Raw genomic sequence first — 22333 nt, 5'->3', positions numbered from 1 at the left:
CTGCCGCCTTCTTAGTGACCCCCCTTTACAAGGTATCTCAGATCTCTGTGTGCTGCGGCAAAGGCCACTATGGCTGGTCTTGTGCACATTAATAGTCTTCTCCTTCGGCATGAAACTTCCTTCCTAACCTTCCCTGGGCCCTCCATGCCTCTGTCGACCTCTAGTCTCTCCTGCTGTCCCCACAGAGAAGGTCAGCCCGACGTCCCTGTGCTTTAGTAAGATGGTCTGGTTTCCTTTTCTTTTGAACCTATTTAATTTCCCCAGTCAAACAGAGCCACAGAGAAGACAGGAGCTTGATGTCCAGTCACCCCATCAGCCTGAACGCCTCTCCAATCAGCTGAAGGAGGCCCTCACCGTCTGCCTACCAGTGCAAACAGCTGTGCGGCCAGTGGCTCATCATGCACCTGGCTGACTCTGATAAATCTCCATGCTCAGAGATACCAAAAGATGGTCACACATTTGAGTTTATCTCCAATTCAAAGCTGATCTACCTCAGGAGAAATGAGGGTTAAAACAGTAGAGGGGGGATTTTATTGCTTTATTAATTATTTACAAAGAGAATGTGTGCATGGCTCATGCCTTTAAGAAACATAACGTAAAATGGTTTGCCCGTTAATTCAACGGCCCCAAATTTACAGTTCTTTTTTGCAAAGTTCTCCTCTAACACATAAACATCAGGAGCTTCCAGCTTCCTGCAGGGTCCCACAAGCATTCTCCAGGGGGGCGATGTTTCAGTTCAGAGGAAGTCACTCACAGCAGTGTGTGAAAAGATTAACCAAACCGTGGTTTATCTATTTCATAGACTACCACCAGGCAGCAAAAAGAACCAACTTTCGATGCAGACAACTGAATCCGTCCCCAGAGAATCACCGAGTGAGCTGTCATAGGCCCCAAAGATTGCCTTCTTTACTATGTCATGCATCTGTTTTTGAAATCCAAAAGTTGTAGAAGTCTAGAATGTGCCAGTTACTTCCAGGCCAGTAACTCCCAGGGGGTGAAAGATGGTGTTGGGCGAAAAGGAATTGTATGTGGCTCTTACAAGACAGTAGGGTGTGTCCTCAGGATGCAGCTGACCCATATCTGGGCTGCAACCATACCAGCATTTAGACTGGACTGTTGTAGTTTGGCTTGTGCAAAGTTATCAGTGCTTAATACTTCTGTAGATTTTTACATAGGTCCACAAGAATTTACAGTTATCTCAAAATAAATATTTTAATTTAAAAGGGCATAGTGTCTCTAAACTCCCTAAGGTGCAATGTTTTAAAAGGTAAGTATAGAACATTACATACACTGTGGCCCCAAATATATTAACATCAATATCAACCACCTTCCTAGAACCCATCACACACATCCATACAGTTCATCCTTGTGATTAATGTACTATTAATAATACATGTAAAATTATCTGCAGAGAAAGAAATCGAGGGCACAGAGGTGAGGTAGCTCTGACAAGGTCACTTAGCCCAGAGTCAGGATTTGAACTCATGCATTGTGATGCTGGGGCCCCTGTTTGAGTCACTAAGATGCATATCTTTAGCTTATCAATCAGAAATATATTTTTACTTTTAAATAAGAAGAAAATGACTTTAAAAGATGCACATAACTAGGGGTATCCTGGCAAGCAATCTTTGGTGGGGAAGGGAGGTCATGGTTCTGGTTTGTGATTGTTACCAAGGTAATGTAAATTTGCTCAATTTCTAGGTACTAAGCCGATGTCACTAGAAACAGGATTATAGCCTACTCCAGCACATGACCGTCCATTGTGTCCTTGTGTGCAGCACAACAAATAAAGCCAGCATCCCTTTAGGGAAGAGAAATGTAGGTTAAAAACATTAAAAGGAGATTTATGCTATGCATAAATTATTAACAATGAGAATATATGCATGGCTCGTGCATTTAAGAAACACAACGTAAAACAATTTAACAGTGTGATCCATTGACTCCAATTGTAAAATCCTTTTGGGCACAGCTTTCTCTAACATACTGCAGTGCTCAAAATACTTCAGTGTACCCATTACCTGTAAGAAAAGCCCAGGCCCTTCTCAGAACATGCACAGCCTTTCAAGGTTTTGTCTGTGGTCCCTGTCTGACCTCCTGTCTCCCCTCCCCAGACTCCACATCTTTGGCCAAGCCTTTGTCTATATGTGGAAGGCTTTTTCCACTTCTTCCCCACAGTTGTACTCACAGGTAACATGAAGCCCCCACAAAACTGTACCCTTGAGGTGAAAGCTCATTTCTTACTCGTCTTTCCTCTCACTGAGCACAAACATAGTATGTATGTGTTAGCTGTTGCTGCCTAACAAGTTGCCTCCTAAATTAACATCTTAAAACAATATTTTTGTTTATAGTGTCACTGGATCAAAAATCTCTGGTTCTGTGGGTCATGGATTTTCATTTCATAGCATCTCACAAAGTACAGAACATCATTACCAGGTTACCAGGCCAGTAATCTCACTCAGAGCTGGAGTGGAGAAGGATTCTGTTCCAGACTCACTCACATAATTGATGGCAGGGACTAGATTCCCTCTAGACTGTTTGGCAGAAGTCCTCCATGCTTTGGGGACTGTGGGCTAGAAGTCCCACTCAGCGAGGCTCACGGGGCTGTCCACCACACTGTCAGAAAGAACAAACTTGAGCGAAATCCTGAGCAAAGCACAAATCAGGTCTCCTAAAGCCTTCTCTAGAATATTCTGGTCCAGACTGGGTCATATCTCACTCAAGAAAGCAAGTCCCTGGGCCCAGCCTATGGGGAGCTGAGGGATGAGTGAATGTATATGGTTGACATAGGTATGGCCATGTCAAGGACTGATGCCTCTGACCCATGGAAGACTGCCAAACCCTTTACCTGGTCCAAGTGTGAACATGGACAGTGTGCAAGCACAAGAGTTCACGAAAGATTGACTGGCATGTGCAAAGATTAGCCACTATGGCTTCCTTTTCCAGGATGTTTACAGTCTGGGACTTCTCACCTACAGAGAACCCCCTACAGAGGCTAGCAAACCACACCCCCACACCTTTGTGCTGTGTAGAGTAAATACACTAAGGTTTCAAGTTGTTGCAGAGTTGGTACAGTTCCATCAGAGCACTCCCAGCAACCTGACCACAGCTTTTCTGCATCTATATCTAAGTATACAAGCTTTCCTCATTCTCTTTTGGCCTAAGTCAGGTTTCCAGGACCAAGGCATTTGGGATGAAGACACAGCCTTCACTCAAAGGAAAGAGATTCAAATAGGAGAGGCAAGGACCTATGGGAGCCATTTTGAAAGCTTTTTATTAAACAGGGTTCCATGGCTTCCTAGGTGAAGAACAGAATGCATAGCCATGGTAGCATCTTTGTGTGTGTGTGTGTGTGTGTGTGTGTGTGTGTGTGTGTGTGTGTAAAGTTCTCTGTCTTCATGAAACTGCAAACCAGGTGGAGGAAGAAGACAATGGCCAACCTAACCAGAAGATGTAAACAGATGGCAAACAGTGGAAAAATCTGAAGAGACTGGGAGACTGCATCTGCATTAGTCAGAATTCTGACAAAACACCTGGCAGGGACAAATTCAGAGAGGATGGGCTTATTTTAGCTCACAGTGTCAGAGATATCAAACTCCTTTGATACCTTGATTATAGGTGCACAGTAAACAGAGCCTCACAGCAGTCAGAGCATGTGACAGGCTACTTATCTCCTGGTGGACAGGAAACACATTGAGCGGAAGGAACCCAGGACTGCATAACTGTCATAGGCATGCCTCCTGTGGCCTACAATGGTTTGAATATGAAGCGTCTCCTCCTGGCTCAGGTTTTTTGTTTTGATTTTGTTTGGTTTTGGTTTTTCTAAGGAAAAGTAATGTTATTAAAAAGGAAAACCACAAAAGGAAACTGGGTCCAGAGCTCAGGGTTAGTCCATCTGAGCCTTCAGTGTCCTGGTGGGGATCTTGTCCTTTTCAATGATGAGGACAATGATGCTCATGCCCGAGAAAGCATCCAAGTCCACAGCATTCCCATGTCTTAGGAAGTGGTTTCAAATAGGTGTTCTGTATCCATGTTGATTTCAGCGGGTACCACTGACTACAAAGTCATCAGTCACCATGAGGCAGCCAATGAGGTCTAGAGAGGAAATGAAAGGCTTCAAGATCTTCAGGTACAATCCAGCAATGACAGGCTCCGTGTAGTAGGGGCCAAACCATTTCTCAAGCAAGAGGTTGGCCACTGTGCTCGTGAAGGTGAAAGACTTGTTCTGCCGACTTTCCTTCAGCGCATACAGGTTCAGTTGGAATTTGAGGTGCTGAGCAGCTGTCTGGACATTGGCGGCCTATGTAGAGTCTGTCACCCATGGGAAAGATCTTCTTCTGGAAGTCTGTGGTTCTACCATCTGGGTCTGGATCCCAAAACACCTGTCCACAGCGATGGCCATACAGTTCTTTCCCTTCATGGCCATGACAGCCCCTCTGTTATAGGACATAATAGACATGAGTGTACTCTAGTAGAACTCTGATTGCCACTGCCATTCCTGTAAACTGGTTCTGGCTTTCTCTCCATGTTTGAGTTTTTTTAATGTGAAATATGAATATATGCATGTTTCTAGATTTATCATCCCTTCTCCTATGACTTAAAGAGAACCACAGTTCTGAAGCTCTCTGGGTCAAGCACACTTGAAGCAGCCGGCATTAGGCTGATCAACTTTGTCGTAAGGCTGTCCTATGCACTGTAAGCTGTTCAGCAGCTTCCTTGGCCTCTTCACTACATACCAGTGGCACCTTCCAAGCCGAGAATGTAAGAAATATTTTCTGCCATTGCTGAATTTCTCTTGGCAAAGCAACCCTGCTGAGAACAACTTTCCCAACAAATCAGCTTTGTGTCCTTGGGAAATTACTGATCCTGCTTGGCCCTCAGACATTGACTTATAAAATGGAGAAAATGTTCTTAGCGTGTGTCTAAGGAAAGAAAGTGGAAACCACATTCTTTGGAAGGTCTGAGCTCAATGCTCCTGTGACCTTAGAACACTCGATGGAACAGTGGCACTCTGTGGAGAGCATCCCTATGAAACGGAGCTACACAAGGTGAGAACTGGGTCGCATGCTGTGCCATGCGTTAATATCTAGCTGGGTTTGTGAAGCAGGTTCCCAATCAATATTGCCTTAATGATGATGAAATACTGCCCATACTGTTCTCCCCATTGGCGCTACTAAACCTTTGGTACCTAGTGCAGAATAAGTGCTTAATGAATACTTAGCAGTGTTGTTTAATGTTCTGAGGTCACATTCAAGTGAGCTCTTTTGTTAATTCAAATGCATTTAAGCCAACCAACAACTTATCAGTCATTTGCTATGACCCAAGCCACAAGGGACCAGATGTGAATGGCAACAGTGGTAACTCTGCAGAGCATCCTACTGCAGTGGCACACACCAGTCCACGTTGCAAGGGGTTCTAGCTGACAATAAAAGATGCAACAGCCAGGCATCAGAGAAGAAATCTACCTAGCCCCGTCAATCTCCTCTTTGCATTGATTCCTAGGAAAATGCATTTTTCGAGAATCCAATTCCATTAATGTAGGCAATTATGTAAGGTGAAGTCATTCATTTGAGAACTCTTAAGAAATCGATCGCATATTCCCCTACCTTCCCAACTGTTCAACAAGTCTAGTGGACTCTGCTGATGAGTTTATCTCAAGCATCCTCTCTAAGACATACTGGCTTCCAAGAAAACTGCGAAGGATTCTCAAGTCACAGCAAGCCCACAGCTGATGTCTGCTCTGGCCCCAGCTTGTTTCCAGGTACTGAGCATAAATGATGTAGCCTCTTCCTGATCTATCAAAGTTACATTAGAAATGTGCTTTGTCCTCTCGGCTAAATGGCAGCACTAGTTTTGCTCATGGTAGCCAACATTCTGTGAATCATCCCGGACTTCTTCCTCCACAACCCTAAATAGATTCTCAGCGATCGTTAGAGGCTTTGCCCCAGCAGACATCCACCTCCACAGAGACCAGCCCCAGGCAAGTCTCTTCTGGATTTCCTTTTCCTTCCTGCCATAGCTCAACAACTGTCTCCTGACTCTGTTGTGATTCCAAAGGATTCTAGACCGGCATACTTTCTCAATAGGCAGCCACAACCCAATTCTTCCTGGGTCCTCTTCTCAAGGCCTTTCCTGGCTTTCCTACGTTTTTGGCCACAGCTCCAAACTTCCCCCTCCAAACCCTTTTCCCTTGACTTGCTGACACTCCGTACTCAACATGTGTTGAGTGGAGACATTTTCCTTAATTGTTATATAAGGGTCAGGGTTTCTACCCAATCCACGCACCAGTGTATCACTACCATCTACAGTAAACCAACCACACGGCAGAAGCTTCATAAGCATCAAAGGAACAAAATGGTGAGAGGAACAATAGGGCTGTGCTGGCTAGTCTTCTGTCAACTTGACAATAAGCTAAAGTTATTTGGAAAAAGGGACTCTTAGTTGAGAAAATGCCTCCATAATCCTGCTGTAGAGCATTTTTTAAATTAGTAATTGATGGGGAGGGCCCAGCCCATTGTGGGTAGTGTCCTCCCTGGGCTAGCGGTCCTGGGTTTCATAAAAGGAAGGTGAACTGGCCATGTAAGCCAGTAAGCAGCATTCTTCCATGGCCTCTCCCTCAGTTCCTGCCTCCAGGTTCTGTCTGACTTCCTGTTCTGATTTCCTTCAACAATATATATCAATATGGAAGTATAAGTCAAATCAACCCTTTCCTCTCCAACTTGCTCTTTGGTCATGGTGTTTCATCTCAGCCACAGAAACCCTAACTAAGACAAGGATTATAGACTGGTAATATTTGGTAAAACTTGGAAGCATAGAAATCTCTTTGTCTCTGCACAGAGTCCCTCACACGAAAGAGCTTTACTTCCTTCACTAAGGTGAGTCTCTAAGATGCATAGTACAGAAGCAGGGGAGAGGTAATCTCAGCACTGGGGAGGCAGAGACAGGAGGATCCCCAGGGCTCACTTGTTAAATCAGTGAGCACCAGGTTCAGTGAAAGACCCTGTCTCAAGAAACAGGGTAGAGAGCAATTGAGGGAGACAGTGACACCGACAACTGGCTTCTATATGTACATGCACATATATGCATCTGCACACATATGTGTACACGCAAACATCTCACACATACACACAAAGATACACTGTGCAACATGAGAGCCATTCCTCACAGGTGCCTGTGGTATAACTTTGAGTTAGTTAAGATTGAATTAAAATGCCCTCAGTCAGCGTAGTTGCATTTCAAGTATTCAGTCAATAGCCACATTCTGGCCATCACCTTATTGGCCAGTAAAGAAATAAGATTTATACAAATTTGGAAAGTTCAACTGACCAGAACCAAACTAGAAAATCTACCCTGACTACCTCACAGTGATTATTATATCTAATATGCTAATTGAAGAGACCAGATGAACTTTTTTAAATCACAGAGAACCTAGGAATATGGCTCAGTCATTAAAGTGTCTGTGGAGCAAGCATGAGGACAGGAGTTCAGATTCCCAGCACAGATGTAAAGTCTGTGACCCCAGCTCTGTAGGGGCCGGGGCAGAGAGGCGGCTCTCTGGAGCTCTTGGCCACCTTAGCCAGACAGAGGAGCTTTGTGTTCAGCAAGAGAATCTGCCTCAGAAGGTAAGGTGGAAATCTGTTGTTGAAGACACCCAAGAGTGATCCATGACCTCAGCACCTGAACATGTACACTTACACACTCACACATACATAAATACATACATACATATATATCACACTCTAGTAGATGGAATGGGAGCAAATAGAGAGTTCATGGGGCTTCGACCCTAACAAAAAGCTACAGGCAACTAAGGAACGCTGAGAGTAGAAATAGTCTTCCCCAGGGAAGAGGGCACCAAATGGTCATCCAATAGCAAATGATCAGTCACGGGACACAGACTGAACAAGTGTTTTTTGTACATTAAGGAATTAATACAGTAACAATATCTATTTAATTTTTTAAAGAGAAGTCATGAACCTGAAAGAGAGCAAGGAGGTACATGGGAGAAGATAAAGAAAAGGGAAGGAGGGGAAGTGGTATAATTATAATATCAAAAACTCCCATTTCCAAAGGGCCTCCATCACTGAGCAGAATAACTCAGTCCTTTGGCTTTGGTTCAGGAATAACTGGTAGCTGCGTGAGGATGGATACTGTCTTGGGCTAACATCACTGTGACAAAACACCAGGACCAAAGCCACTCAGGGAGGAAAGGTTTTATTCAACTTAAGCTTCCACAACATAGTTAGTCACCAAAGGAAGTCAGGACAGGAACCCAAGCAGGGCAGGAACCTGATAACTGGAGCTGATGCAGAGGCCACGGAGGGGTACTGCTTACTGGCGTGTTCTCATGGCTTTGCTCAGCATGCTTCCTTATAAAATCCAGCCTAAGGATGGTGCCACCCACAATGTGTGGCCCTCCCTCTCTCTCATCAATCACTAATTAATAAAATACCCTACAGGCTTGCCTACAGCCCAAAATTATGGAGGCATTTTTCTTAATTGATGTTCCCTCCTCTCAGATGACTTCAGCTTCTGTCAAGTTGACATAAAACCATCTAACACAGAATCTATGAGCCACTGATATGCAACACAGCTCTCACACAAACACAAGGATCTAGAAGATACCTTAGTCCTGAATGCATTTTTTACATGTATTTGGATATTATCCAAGCCATAGGCAGAGAGTATACCCAAAGAATGCTTCTGGCTTTACTCCCCATTCAAGCTACTACTGCCACCTACTATTAATTACCTTGACTGAAGTGAGGAGGCTCTCCCACATTGCCCCTTGCTGCTTTCCAGGTGAGATGATAAGACAGGTCCAAGTGCCAACACACAGAACCACACCTGCGTCTGGAAAGGGAACTCCAGTTGGAGAGCATAAATTGTCTCTGAAGCCAGAATCCAGGCTCACCAGCCATACGTAATTGTTAGCTTTGATTTCCCAGAATGACTAACTGAGGGAGAAGACCCTTCCTGAGAGGGGGTGACACTTTCTGGGAGACTACCCCAAAGTTTAGGTGGCCAAGGGGAAGGCAGTGCTGCTCTACCCATCTGCCTTTGCACCATGTTGCTGATGCATCTAACCGGCATTGCTGCTGTTGAAATCTGGCTCCATCAGCCTTCCCATGGGCACTGAGGACCAGCTCTTCTTCAGGAATCTTCCAGGCCTTAATCATCAGAGTGGGACTACTGAATCCTCCAGCTGTGAGGAAGAGTGACCTGGATGCTTAGATTCTCCAGTGTGCAGATGATCATTGTAGTTGGTTTGTTTTTACTCTTTACTCTTTAGGGGGCCTGTCACCTAACTCCCAAATAATCACATGGAGATTTATTCTTGCTTATGAATGCCTGACCTTAGCTTGGCTTATTTCAAACCAGTTTTTCTTAAATGATGCCATCTACCTTGTCCCTCTGGGCTTTTGTCTTTTTCTATCCCATATACCTTTCTTTACTTTCTCACTCTGTGGCTTGCTGGGGAGCTGGGTGACAGACCCCTGACATCCTCTTCTCTCTTTTCTCAGTCCTCGATCTCTCCCCTTCTCAGATTTCTCCTCCTATTTATTCTCTCTGCCTGGCAGCCCCACCTATCCCTCTCTCTTGTCTCACCATTGGCCATTCAGCTCTTTATTAGACCAATCAAGTGTCTTAGACAGGCAAAGTTACACAGCTTCACAGAGTTAAAAGAATGCAATACATCTTTGCATCATTAAACAAATGCAACATGTCTAAATGTAACATGTGTAAATAAACAATATAAACAAATGCAACATGTCTTCAACTAATATTCCACAACAGGTTACTGTTGGACTACCCAGCCACTATCACGTAAGCCAATCTAATAAATCCCTTCATATAATGTTTTATTCTATCCTTTCTGCTCCTCTAGAAAACCCTAACAAATACACCATGTGGTCCAGCCACAGTGGCGAATAGTAACTGAGCCATGGGGTTCTTACACAAGTAGAATGGAATGTACAGGCAAGTGTGAAGGATTAAGAATAGTGTTGGGCGTGCCGTAAGCCCCCCAGAAGCCATTGCTAAAATGTTGGTAATAGCAAAGATGATGATCGTGAAACCATGTATTTCAATAATACAGCGCCATTCTAGAACACAACTTGTCATATGAGCATCTGCCTAATGGACCTGGGTATGCTCATAATGCATATGTCCCATAATAATTACAGTGCAAAGGGCCCCACTGTGCTTCTCTGTACACATCTCATGTGAGATGGTTCCATACTAGAAGTTCAAGGCTATTACCACAACAGGAGCAAACAGCAGAATAGAGCATCTGTCACTCAGACGGGCATGCACTCAAAACGCGGCTCCATCACTTCCTATGTATGCAGTGTAGACAAATCGTCAACCTTGCTTCATTTGCTCTTCTGTAAAGAGGTGACAGGAGTGCCTGTGGAATGTTTCTCTACCCTGTATGAATATAGGTCACTGTGATTGGCTTAATAAAGAAACTGACTGGCCAATAGCTGCACAGGTAGAGGCTAGGCAAGAGAGTACCAGAAGAAGAAGAGTCTGAGGAGTCATGGGTTACTCAAAAGAAGTAACATGGGAGGTTCATAGATGAGGTCAATGAGCCTCAGGAATGACATAGATTAATGAAAATGGGTTAATTTAAGTTGTGAGAGCTGGCTGGAGACAAGCCTGAGTTATCAGCTGAGCATTTATCATTAGTAATAAGTCTCTGTGTGGTTATTTGGGAATGGATGGTCCCGACAACAAGCTCCACCTACCAGTGCCTGAGCTCATTGTGCTGCTATAAAAATGAAAGGCCACATTCAGCTCTTTCCTCTGTTGCTGAAGAACTATTCAGTAAAGACTGCCATTGCGACTGACCCACTTGGTCAGGGTACTGAGGGTCCAGCACATCAACCTGCTTCCTTCATATTTACAGGACTTGGTTCACTTCTTGCAGTGCTGGGGGTCAAACCCAATGCCTTATAAACACTTTAACACTGAGCGACATCCTCAGCCCCACCACAAGCCTCAATTCAAAGACCTACAGCATATCTGTGTGTGATGTGCGTGCAAGATTTTGTGCCCCAATCTTTTCTTTAGAAAGCAGTAAACTGAGATCTAGAGGTGGGAAGTTACTGTCCAACCATACCCTGATGGGGATAGGCAGAGGTGGCATTAGAGAGTAGAAACACTGTGCTGGGGAGATGTCTTAGTTGATAAACAAATGTACAAGCATGAGGACCTGAGATCGATCCCCAGAACATAAGTAAAAGGCCATGCATCGTGACATGACAGTGATGGAAAGACAAAAGATAGAGACAACTAGATTCCTAGTATCCACTGGCAAGCTAGTCTAGCCTTCTTAGAGAAGTTTCATGTCAAGTAGAAACCCTGTCTCAAACAGCAAGGAAGGCAGAGTGGTGGCTAAATCTGTAAAGAACCTGCTGTGCAAGCCCAAGAACTGGAGTTCAGTCCCCAGAACCTACAGAAAAGCAGAAAGCAGAGGCATTTGTAATCCCGGTGTGGGGATATAACATGAAGGGCCAGCTTGTTAGGGTTTCTGTCCCGCCCGGTACCCCACAACCGGCAACTCCCAAGGAAAATCACACACAAGACTCCATCAGATTATAAACTGATTGGCCCATTAGGTCAGGCTTCTTATTAGTCCTTGTAACTTATATTAATCCATTATCATTATCTATGTTAGCCACACGGCTCAGTACCTTTCTCAGTGTGACAGCTCACATGTTGCCTTTTCAGTGGTCTGGGCAGGAATGGCAGAGAGAGCTTCCTGCTTCCCAGAATATTCCTGTTCTCATCACCCCGCCTCTACTTCCTGTCTGATTGACCCACTTATACTTCCTGCCTGGCCAATCAGCGTTTTATTAAAATACATGATTGACAGAATACAGATAATTCTCCCGCAACATGGGGAGATAGAGAGAAGCAGATCCTTGGGTTCAATTGGACAGCCAGTCTAGCTGAGTCAGTGAGTTTCCAGATAAAATGAGAGACTCCATCTTAAAAAATAAGGTGAAGAACAACCAGGGAAGAAACCCAAAGCTGACTTCTAACCTCCATGGGCAAGCAGATGTACACAAAAGCTCCTGCATAGACACACACAAGCATGTATACACACTAAGAAAAAGTAGAAGGTACTTGAGAAATGCTATCTGAGCTCTGCCTACACACATACACACACACACACACACACACACACACACACACACACACTTCCTGGGCTGGGGCGCTTTCACCAACACAGCACTGACTTCTGGCTAGAACTGCTTGCTTCACCCCATGTCCACTATAGCATATATTACAGTGTCCACCCGGGATCTCAGCACTGACCACATCCACTGTAGCATACGTGTCAGTGTCCACCCGGGATCTCAGCACTGACCACATCCACTGTAGCATACGTGTCAGTGTCCACCCAGGATCTCAGCACTGACCACATCCACTGTAGCACATGTGTCAGTGTCCACCCAGAATCTCAGCACTGACCACGTCCACTGTAGCACACGTCAGTGTCCACCCAGGATCTCAGCACTGACCACGTCCACTGTAGCACATGTGTCAGTGTCCACCTGGGATCTCAGCACTGACTGCGTCCACTGTAGCACACGTGGTCTCAGATCTCAGCATTCACAACTCTGCTCAGCCAATGACTTCTGTTTCTGGCACATCATCTCAGGGTATGTTCTACCTCATTCTGAAATATCTCAAATATCCTCTTGGCCATATGGCTCAGCCTACTCACTAATGCTCCCTGTATTGGCTTCTTTTTCCTTTTTTAAAGAGTTATTTATTATTATGTATGCATGTATATCTACAGGTCAGGAGAGGGTACCAGATCTCATTATAAATGGTTGTGAGTCACCATGTGGGTGCCAGGAATTGAACTCAGGACCTCTGAAAGAACACCCAGGGCTCTGAACCTCTGAGCCATCTCTCCAGTTCCTTCTTTCCCTTCTTACTTCCCCATCATGTAGTTGGGATTTCATGATATCACCTTACAATTGCTTAGCTCATGGTCCTCTTCTGGGTAACATCACCTAAAACCTCCACAAATATGATGAATTGACTAAAGAAAGAAAATTTTAGTATAAAATCAAACACTGTGGCAGGAGAGCTGAATATATGCTCATCAGAAAGTTGAAACAGAAGGTACAGGTGGGCCCCTGGCAGCTATCCGGCCTAGGTCTGCTCAAGTTCAAATACACTGGCAAATCTCTAGACAGGACCTTTAATCATTTGTGAAGTCACTGTACGCCTTCTGTGAGTATCCCTGTGACACTAATCAGGCAGCATCTCTCCCCATCAGCTGGTACCCACAACCCATAAAATACTGTTTTCACTCTTCCCTAAACGTCCCCCCACCCTCACAATCTTCAAACAGAAGCCCTTAGCCTAGAAACCGTCATTGCTCATTTACCTACCCCAACACATCAGCCAACTAGGAAATTGATGGGACGAATTCTGACCTGAAGCTTTTGAACCAGGCCAAGAGTTCAATGCCAAGCAACAATGTTTGGCCTTTTTATGTTTACTATGCTTACAATGCTTAGCACTGTAAACAATTCTGTCTCCACAAGTGTGTTTCCTCATCTGTAAAGTTGGGGAGCAAGTGAGGCTGACTAACAGTTACGCCCTGATTGAACAGCACAGCTATGGAAACAATGGTGTGCTGTGTGCTGTTGTTACATTATGGCCTCCCTCCTGCCCAGTGCCCTGGCTTCCTATAGCTCTGTTCTCATGGCAGGCTCTCTTCAGCTAGGAATTATAGAAGCAAGCCTTCCTGTCCTTTCATCATGAAAGACTGGTTTGGAGTCAGTCTTTGAACCAGTGAGAGAAGAGAGAACGCAGTCCTCTAAGAATAGCAGGCTAATCTTAAGGAGAGCGGCCTTGGGAACAGAACCAAGAGCCACGGAAAACACAAGAGCAAAGCCATTGTGATGAGTTTTAAAGCTTCCTGGAAAATGATTCATGGGTCTCTGCTTCCAATTTAAATTTCACTGTCGTTTCCGAAAGATCTTTAAGAAATGATGTCATTTGTCCCCAGTTGTTTGGTAATCAGAGCAGGTCAAGCTCCCAATGGAAGTCCAATGGAAAATAAACATGATGTCTGTTTAAAAATATGACCACCATGAAGCCTAAAGTCCTCTGTGCCGCACTGAGAAGAAGAGGAAGTCATATTTCATTCCGTAGAAGCCTGCCTTGCACAGTGAGTTCGGAGTAATGACATTGGCAAACAACCTCTTTGCAATGAGGGTGACTGAGGAGGGAGCCTAGGGCCTCACACATGCTGGGCAAATGCTCTACCACTGAGACATACTCCAAGCACACCTTTTACCCTTTTACATTTTACTCCAGAAAGAGTCTCACTAAGTTCCCTCGGCTGGCCGTGAACCTGTGATTGTTCCGTCTCAGCAGGGATCCCTGCCAAAGAGCTGAGCTTTTAGGCTCTCATCACTGTGCAGAATCTAAGCAACTTCCAAAGATTAGCTAACTTTTGTGACAAACAGAGCCCAAACATTAAAGACATTATTTCTTGACTTTCTAATAGTTCTGGGTAGGTGGACCCTGACAGGGAGCCTTCCAGTGCAGTTTTCTGGGGAGCAAATTGGTGGGACCTTTGCCATCTTCAGTCTTTGAATTCCCTGGTAGCCTGGATATGGCAGCCATCAGGAAACCGGCCTGATGAGCAAGGTGAGGAGCCATTTACAGGTAGAGCTGAAGTGGTGCCCGTGGCTTCTGACCATGGTCCATTGACTAGACCTGCAGCTGATGGTCTCATGGTGCCGGAAAGGAAGGAGATGCGGTTGCTCTGCAGCCAGCAATCTCTTTCATAGGTGCTCCCGCTTTGATCCAGGAGCTATTAGCTATTAGCTGCTGATGGTAAAGTAGCTCGATGTTTCTGAGACAAAACGAGAGAGATTTGCATAGTTTATACACTATGGAGGGGCAGGAATACCCATGGCAAGGTTATCAAGCCACATAGGGTGAGTCAATATGGCTGCCCAGGTGTATGCTGCTGGCTGTGAGTGGCTAGATCCCAGAATGAATGACAATGTGTGATGTCCCCATAGGTTGCTGGATGGAATTCTCTGGCAATGGCAGATTTCTTCAGACACTTGCAGCTCAAATTTACAATGATGCATATATAGCAATGCAGCTGTTCTTTACTCTATCTAACAAGAGTCCCCTTTGGGAAGGGGAAGCTACAGTCTGTCCAGCATGTTCTTCTGTATCCTAGTCACAGAACAGAGAAAGGAGAACCAATCTTGATGGCGTTATTTAAAGGTGTTTGAAGAAACAAAAGAGCCAAATATCCCTGCATCACAAGCAAATATTTCATTATTAGTTTTTACTATCTTGACATGTAATTCTGCTATTAGCAGTGGACAGTACTGACGAAACTAATTAAAGTTCTTTGCTTGTAAGCAAACTTAAACTAACCACACCATTAGCACACTGTGTTGTTTGACTTTCTATGACTATAATAAATAATTGGGACAAGTCCACTTAAAATAGAAGAAGTTTATGTTGACTCAGTGTTGGAGGGTTCAGGCCATGGTTAGTTGGCCCTAGTGTTTGCACCTATGGTGCAGCAGGCATCATGGTGGGAGTTACAGGAAGTCACTAGCCTCATGTCAGCCAGGAAGCAAGAGAAGAAGAGATCAGAGCTACAGTCCCCATTGAAGAATCGTTTCCAAAACCTAAACAAGATCTTTCATGAGGCTGTACCTCTCAAAGGCTCCAACATGTTCTAAAGAACCACGAGAGGGCATGGGGCCCTCAACGCATGGGTCTTTGGGATGTAATGGTTCTTATCCATTGTCAACTTGGCAGTATCTAGAAATCACCAGAAAACCAACCCTGGTACTGTCTGTGAAGGAGTTTCTAGACTGGATTGGTTCAGATGGATAGACCTACCCTACATGTGGGTGGTACTCGTCCATGGGCTAAATTCTTGAACTGTGCTGAAAAGGAGAAAGCTACCTGGGTAAAGGCATTCGTCACTCTCTGCTTGCTGACTGAAGGCAATGTGATGAACCGCATCAAGCTCTGGCTACCATGCCTCCTTGCCACGAAGGACTGTACCCTCTACCTGCGAGCCATATTAAAGCCTTCCTTTCTTAAATTGCTATCCTCGGATATTTCTATAAAAACAAGGAGAAACATAAATAATATAGGAGGCATTACAGATCCAAACTAAAGCAAATATGGTATAAATTCATGGGAGAGTCCTGGCTCAGAGTCAGATGGGAGAATGGGACAACCAGAGGATCTGGAGACAGCAATTGGAGGCATCCTTTTACCTTTTTTCAGGGACATTCTCAAAATATGACCTGGTTCAGTTGCTTTCCAACCACAGATGTGACCCCCATGTGACTCCTCAGACTCCTAGAAGAGGGCTTTCTGCTCGGTCCCACTGGGTAAGGCATCTCAACTCACAGACAGTGCTTCTCAACCTCAGCGTCGTTGACATATATAATTCCTTGTTACAGAGCTTCCCCGTGGATTGTAAGCTGTTTAGTGGGTTCTTTGGCCTCTACCCACTAAATACCACTAGTATATCAACCCCATCTCTTACCAAATGTACTCTGGAATAAGAAGAGAAAAAAATGTCCCTTGCCTGGTAACTATTACATAATCGTGCATGCCCCCCACACACACACAAACAGGAAATGTCAACATAGCTGCTGGATGTCTGAGGAGACTCAACTGAGCAGCCATACCAGCAGAGGACCACACAATATTTCTCACTTGGAAATGTTTTTCTTTCTATTGTTTAAATTTGTTCTTTGAAAATTTCATGCAAAGGAGTTTGGTCATATTCTAGACTCCACCTCTAGATCCATTCCCCTGTTCTACTCACCTAACTTCGTATCTTTGTTTCTTCCCCCCCCAAACCCATCCAGTCTACTGCATGCTGCTCATATAGTTTTTGGAGTGAGGTTATCCAAAGGAGCATGGTCAACCTACCAAGGCTACACCCTTAAAGGATACTGACAGTTCTTCTCACAGCAGCTACTAGTTGCCAGTAGCTCCCATTCCCTAAGAATGGGAATTTGTGCCAACCTTCCCTTTCTAAGCTGGAATTTTGTCTGACTTGACTTTGTTCAGGTTCCATGCATACTGTCACAGCCACTATGAGCTCATATGTGCAATTGTCCTGCTGTGTCTGGAAAACAATGTCTTCCAGTGGTCATTCACTACCTCTGGCCCTTGCGATCTGTGGTCACCTTTTTCTGCATTGACTCCTGAGCCTTTGGAGAACAGGGTGTGTTATAAGTGTCCCATAGAGAACCAAGAATTCTGCATTAACTTATCTCTGCATCTTGGTCAGTTGTAGGTCTTTGTTAATTAACATTTACTACAAAAGTACTTCTATGATAAAGGTTGAGAGATCTATTAATCTGTTGGTATAATTATAAGGCATTAGGAGTAAGTTTAATACTGTGTCCATTTAGCAGAACAATAGTATAGTAGTTTTTCCCCTAAGGCCTATGATCCATGTGGCCTCAAACTGTTTTGCCTCAAACTGGTGCCAGGTATGTTTTACATATGGTAGAGTGGACCTTAAATCTGTCAGAGAGTGATTGGTTACTCCCATGACATTCATGCCACTATTGTACCAGTGGTCATGTTTGGCCAGAATGGTTGTTATTACAGTTCCCAGGATTCATATGTGGGTTATACATACATCTACCTTCCTCCTCTGGTAGCATGCCTATCACCTACCAGCATTATGGAAGCTAGTCAGCAAGGAGGAAGCTTCAGATCAATAGCAGCTTGATTTCCCCATGTTCTACAGCTGAAACAGGTGGTATCTTCAGCAATAGAGTCTTACTATATCCTTCACTTGACTTATTGCTCTAGATAAGACTTCAAGCATTGTATTAAGTGGGGGTGGGAGATACATGGACATCCTTGTCATGTTTCCGGTTTTAGCAGGAATTCCTTGTGGTTTCTCCACTTAACAAGGTGCTGGCTCTGTGCTTGTTATATATTGCCTTTATTTTGCTGAAATGTGTGACCTGTGTGCTCAGATTCTCCAGGGCTTTTATCATGAAGTGATGTTGGATTTTGTCAAAGCCTTTTCTGTATACACTGAGGAGTTTATGCTGTTTCTGTCCCTGAGTCTATTTAGATGGTGAATTACAATTTTTGATTTACTTATGCAGGAACCAGTCCTGCCTCTATGGAAGGAAATCAACTTGATCACAGTGGATGATCTTTTTAATGTGTTCTTGAATTTGATTTGCAACTATTTCCTTGAGAATTTTCCATTCATGTTCATCAGAGTTATTGACCTATGATACATATGTATTTGGGCTTCATAAAAAGAATCTGTAAATGTTCTTTCAAACTTTACACTCAAATGCCTTTAGACATCTCCATGTGGGTATCTTAGAAGGAAAAGGAAAAGCTGTATTTCTTCCTGAGCTATTCCATCTCTTGCCTTACTGTACTGGGGAGAAGTAGAGCTGTTTACTTGTTCTCTCCAAGCTGAGAAATGAGCATCCGCTCACCATCTCCAGCTCCTCCATCTTCCTTCCAAAGAGCCAATTCTGCCCAATGTGTCACAAAACCCTCTTTCCTTGCCTCCTAAAAAGCGTCTCTCATGAGTGTGTGTGTGTGTGTGTGTGTGTGTGTCTGTGTGTGTGTGTGTGGTGGTCATGCATGTGTGTATGCACACCCCCATGTGTGCATTGCATTTGTATGCATATATGCATGCATACATGCATGTGCATGCGAAAGTCTAAGATTGACATTCTTGTCTTTCTCTTTTGCATTGAGGAAGAGTTTCTGCCAGAATAAAAAACTCACCATTTCAGCTAGTCTGGCTAGGAAGCTTGCTTCAGAGGTCCCTCTGCCTCTGGTGTGCTGGGACCCTGAGTGTCTCACTAGCCCACTGGCTTTTAAGAAACTTCTGGGAAACTGAACTCTGGTCCTAAAGCTTTGAACACAAATGATTTAGCTGGTAATCCATCTCCCTGTACCCACATTCTTTCAATGACGGCCTTTGATGAGGCCCCAGTGGTGCTCCCTACCCCAGCTCCCCTTTGCTAACCACTTTTCAGTTACCAGAATGACCTCTCCAAATTGACTCTCAAAGCAACACCCCCTGCTTAAAACCCTGTGCAGGCCTCCTCTGTCAGTAGCCAATTCAACTTTCTAGAATTTTCTTCTTTTTCGGTTGTGCGAATGTGTGTGCAGGAAGGTGTTGCACCGCTTACAGATGCTGTGGGGTCAGAAGAGGGCACGGGATGCCCTGCAGCTACAGTAACAGGCAGCTGGGAGCTGAGCTGCCCTGTGTGAGCCCTGGAACCGTGTGGGTCCTCTGGAAAAGGCCTAGCTGCTCTTCCCCAGGAGCCACCGCTTCAGCACCGACTTGCTAAAGCGAAACATGACATCATCACCAACTGGATGCTTTTTCCGGTCCCTTATTGTCCTTTCCTCTCTCTTCCCCGGTCCTTTTGTTGTCCACAGAAAAGTTTAAAAACAATGACTGTTTCTAAAAATGAGCCACTCCGGGGGGGGGCATGCCTTGTTTAGGACTATTATTGTCCTTGGCACATCCTTTGATCCTTCTAAGAAACACTTCTTTCTCTTGCATCCCTGCAGGATGTCGACCCTGACTCTGTTGTGAAGTTTGTTGTTCCTGTCTCACTTGTGTCCCCTCTCTACTGTAAACACCCGCGTGGTAGATTTGGAACGGCATGACTCTCTGTAGTCCTGTGAATTTCAGTTTGTGTAGCGAGCAGTGATATCTAGGCAGGCCTTCGTAGAGTCCGGGGCATGCAGCAGGCATGTAGATTAATGCAGATAAAAATGTCTATCCATTAAAAGTTCAGGCTGCTGTGCGAAGAAAGCATACGGGCTCTGGGACCTGAGTTCTGATCCTGCATTTTAATCCACTGCTGTGTGACATTGCTCCCCTGTCCTCTCTCCCATAGAAACGAGCCTGCTATTCGCATAGAAGCTCTCCAATGATGGGCAGTGGTGGTGCACACCTTTAATTCCAGCCCTCGGAGGCAGAGGCAGGCGGATCTCTGTGAGTTCAAGGCCAGCCTGGTCTACAAGAGCTAGTTCCAGGATGGGCTCCAAAGCTACAGAGAAACCTTTTCTTGGACCCCACTGCCCCCATTCTCCCCAAAAAAGAAGCTCTCCATTACCATGAAGCTCATTCAAGGAAAGCTGAAGAAGCACTTGCCCGGGAAGCTCTTTGAAAGCCCTAAATAGCTGCTGGCTGCCGTGATTCTCAGCACGGCTATCGTCATTACTAACCACTCAGACCCTGTCATAAGGCATTGAAATGCTCTGTTAAAGGCCATTACAGACTCCAGTTGAGGTGGGCTAGAAAAGCTACTCAGATTTGAAGAGGCAAAGTTTGTGACATCATCGCACACACCAGGTAGACACGGTATTTTAAGGGGGAGGGGGTTGTGTAATCACAGAACTAGAGTGACTGGACACTCAGAAGCCAGCGCTCCTCAGTGTGAGCCTGAAGACCATCCCGTGCACACTCTGATGAGGAAACAGTAAAGATGAACATCTGGTTTTCAGCCGCTAACCAACCTTTGCAAATTTTTCTCTGGGGCTCAATTTCCTAAAAACGGGCACAAAATTATTATAGACCTCTCTAGGGCTCCAACGGGTTAGACATTGTGTTGCTATATGACGCCATGGCGCTTTAAAACTCAATACAAACGTAAAGGCATTCGTTTCTCGAAGTCAGTGGTAACTGATCCTTATTGGGTGTCCAGGAGAATGGGCTGAGCCGAAGCCACACAGCGATGTGCCTCTTAGCCCATTTTCTCTTGACCAGATTTAAAGATGTATAAACAGGGACATTGCTCTAGCTCACGGCCATGGCGTTCAAAAGCATGGCAGCGTTGGAAACACTTGTTTTTAATTGTGTCCCCGTGGGATGATGTCCCAGACCCTATGAGTCATACGAGAGAAACCGATGTGCTAGTGACAAACAGGTGTGTTGGGGGAGGCAGAACACTAGCAGAAAACGTGCTCCACAAGAATACACTCGTGCAGCAGCTGATCCAGTTTCAGAATGCCCAACTCACTGGCAGAGACTTCACTCAGCCTCCAAAAGAGATGGTCATCTACTCATGGGTGCGGAGGCACCGGGTCACCTCTGAAGACCATTGCACAGGCAGTCACGGCAGTGTGGAGATACAGAAGGGAACAACATCTGGAGGGCTCAGAGAACTGGACTACAAACCGGCCTATCAAACAGTTCACTGCAAACAAGACCAGTGATACCCACATTAGTGCACACACTAGAAAAATGCATCTTAGAGTCCTTAATGAGAGGAGTTTCCAAGGCCCAGGTAGGAGACTATGACCTTATGTCACATGGGGAGGGCCCAGCTGTGAAGTATGCATATACAAAAATAGGAATCATGAGTGTTTTCACAGAGCTTAAGATTTTCAGTAAAAATATGTTAGCCATGTGTCTGTTCTTTTTCACATTGCTAGGGCAAAACACCTGACAAAAGCCACTTTGAAAACAAAGGGTTTGTTTTGACTCAAGGTTCCAAGGTGCCATTAGTCTGGGAGAGGAGGGCGTGGCAGCAAGAGGAGGGCGTGGTAGCAGAAGTCTGGGGCACAGTTCACACTGTGTGGGCAAACAGGCAGCTGAGAGACCCTCGACTCAGCTCACTTTAACTTCCAGCTGGTGAGACACCACCCCCACCTACCCACCTCCACCCCACCCATCCTGGTCTTTGGAAGGTGAATCTTTCTGGCCTCAATTAACCTAATCTGAATAATCCCTCATAGGCATGACCCTGGGGCTTGTCTCCCCAGGTGATTCTAGAAGTCAACAACTTGACAGTCAGTGTGAACCATCACAAGCCCCTAACATGAATCAGTCACATCCTTAGATGCTATAGGCACTACTTACTATTAATCTTTCTTTAAACTCTAACAAGATAGATACTACAAACTCCATTTAGGTCAGGATAGGCAGAGGATAGGGGTGGACAGGGAGTGGAAAATGAAGCCCAGAGAAGGTCAGTGATTTATCACTGGTCAACACAGCATGTATGTGGTAAAACAAAACTTTGAACCTACACCAAATTCCAAAGCTGATTCTTTGCAACCTCCTGCCTCTTGCTCTATGCATGCTACTTCCCTGAATGTGAAAAGGCTCAGTCACTCTCTCCTGGGCTTTGCTAATTTAGATTTCACAGCCAACTCTCCCGCAGCTAGACTATGACTCTGATACCTTAGGGGTTTTCCCTATCTCAAGACCTCAGTGGGATTCCAGAGAGGGGACAAATGAACTTGTAACCTAAGAAAGAGGGAGTGTGGAGGGGGTGGGGTT

At 44.9% G+C, this 22333-nt stretch overlaps 1 pseudogene; it reads right to left on the bottom strand.

Moving 5' to 3' along the window:
- Window positions 1-3883: 3883 nt before the first annotated feature.
- Window positions 3884-4456, bottom strand: LOC125403153 (proteasome subunit beta type-3 pseudogene; annotated as a pseudogene).
- Window positions 4457-22333: the final 17877 nt, after the last annotated feature.

This window comes from Myodes glareolus, chromosome 3 (genome assembly GCF_982192425.1).
Source record: "Myodes glareolus chromosome 3, mMyoGla1.1, whole genome shotgun sequence".
Taxonomy (NCBI): Eukaryota; Metazoa; Chordata; class Mammalia; order Rodentia; family Cricetidae; genus Myodes; species Myodes glareolus.
The sequence above is the reverse complement of the archived record's forward strand: the minus strand, read 5'-3'. Positions and strand labels throughout refer to the sequence as shown.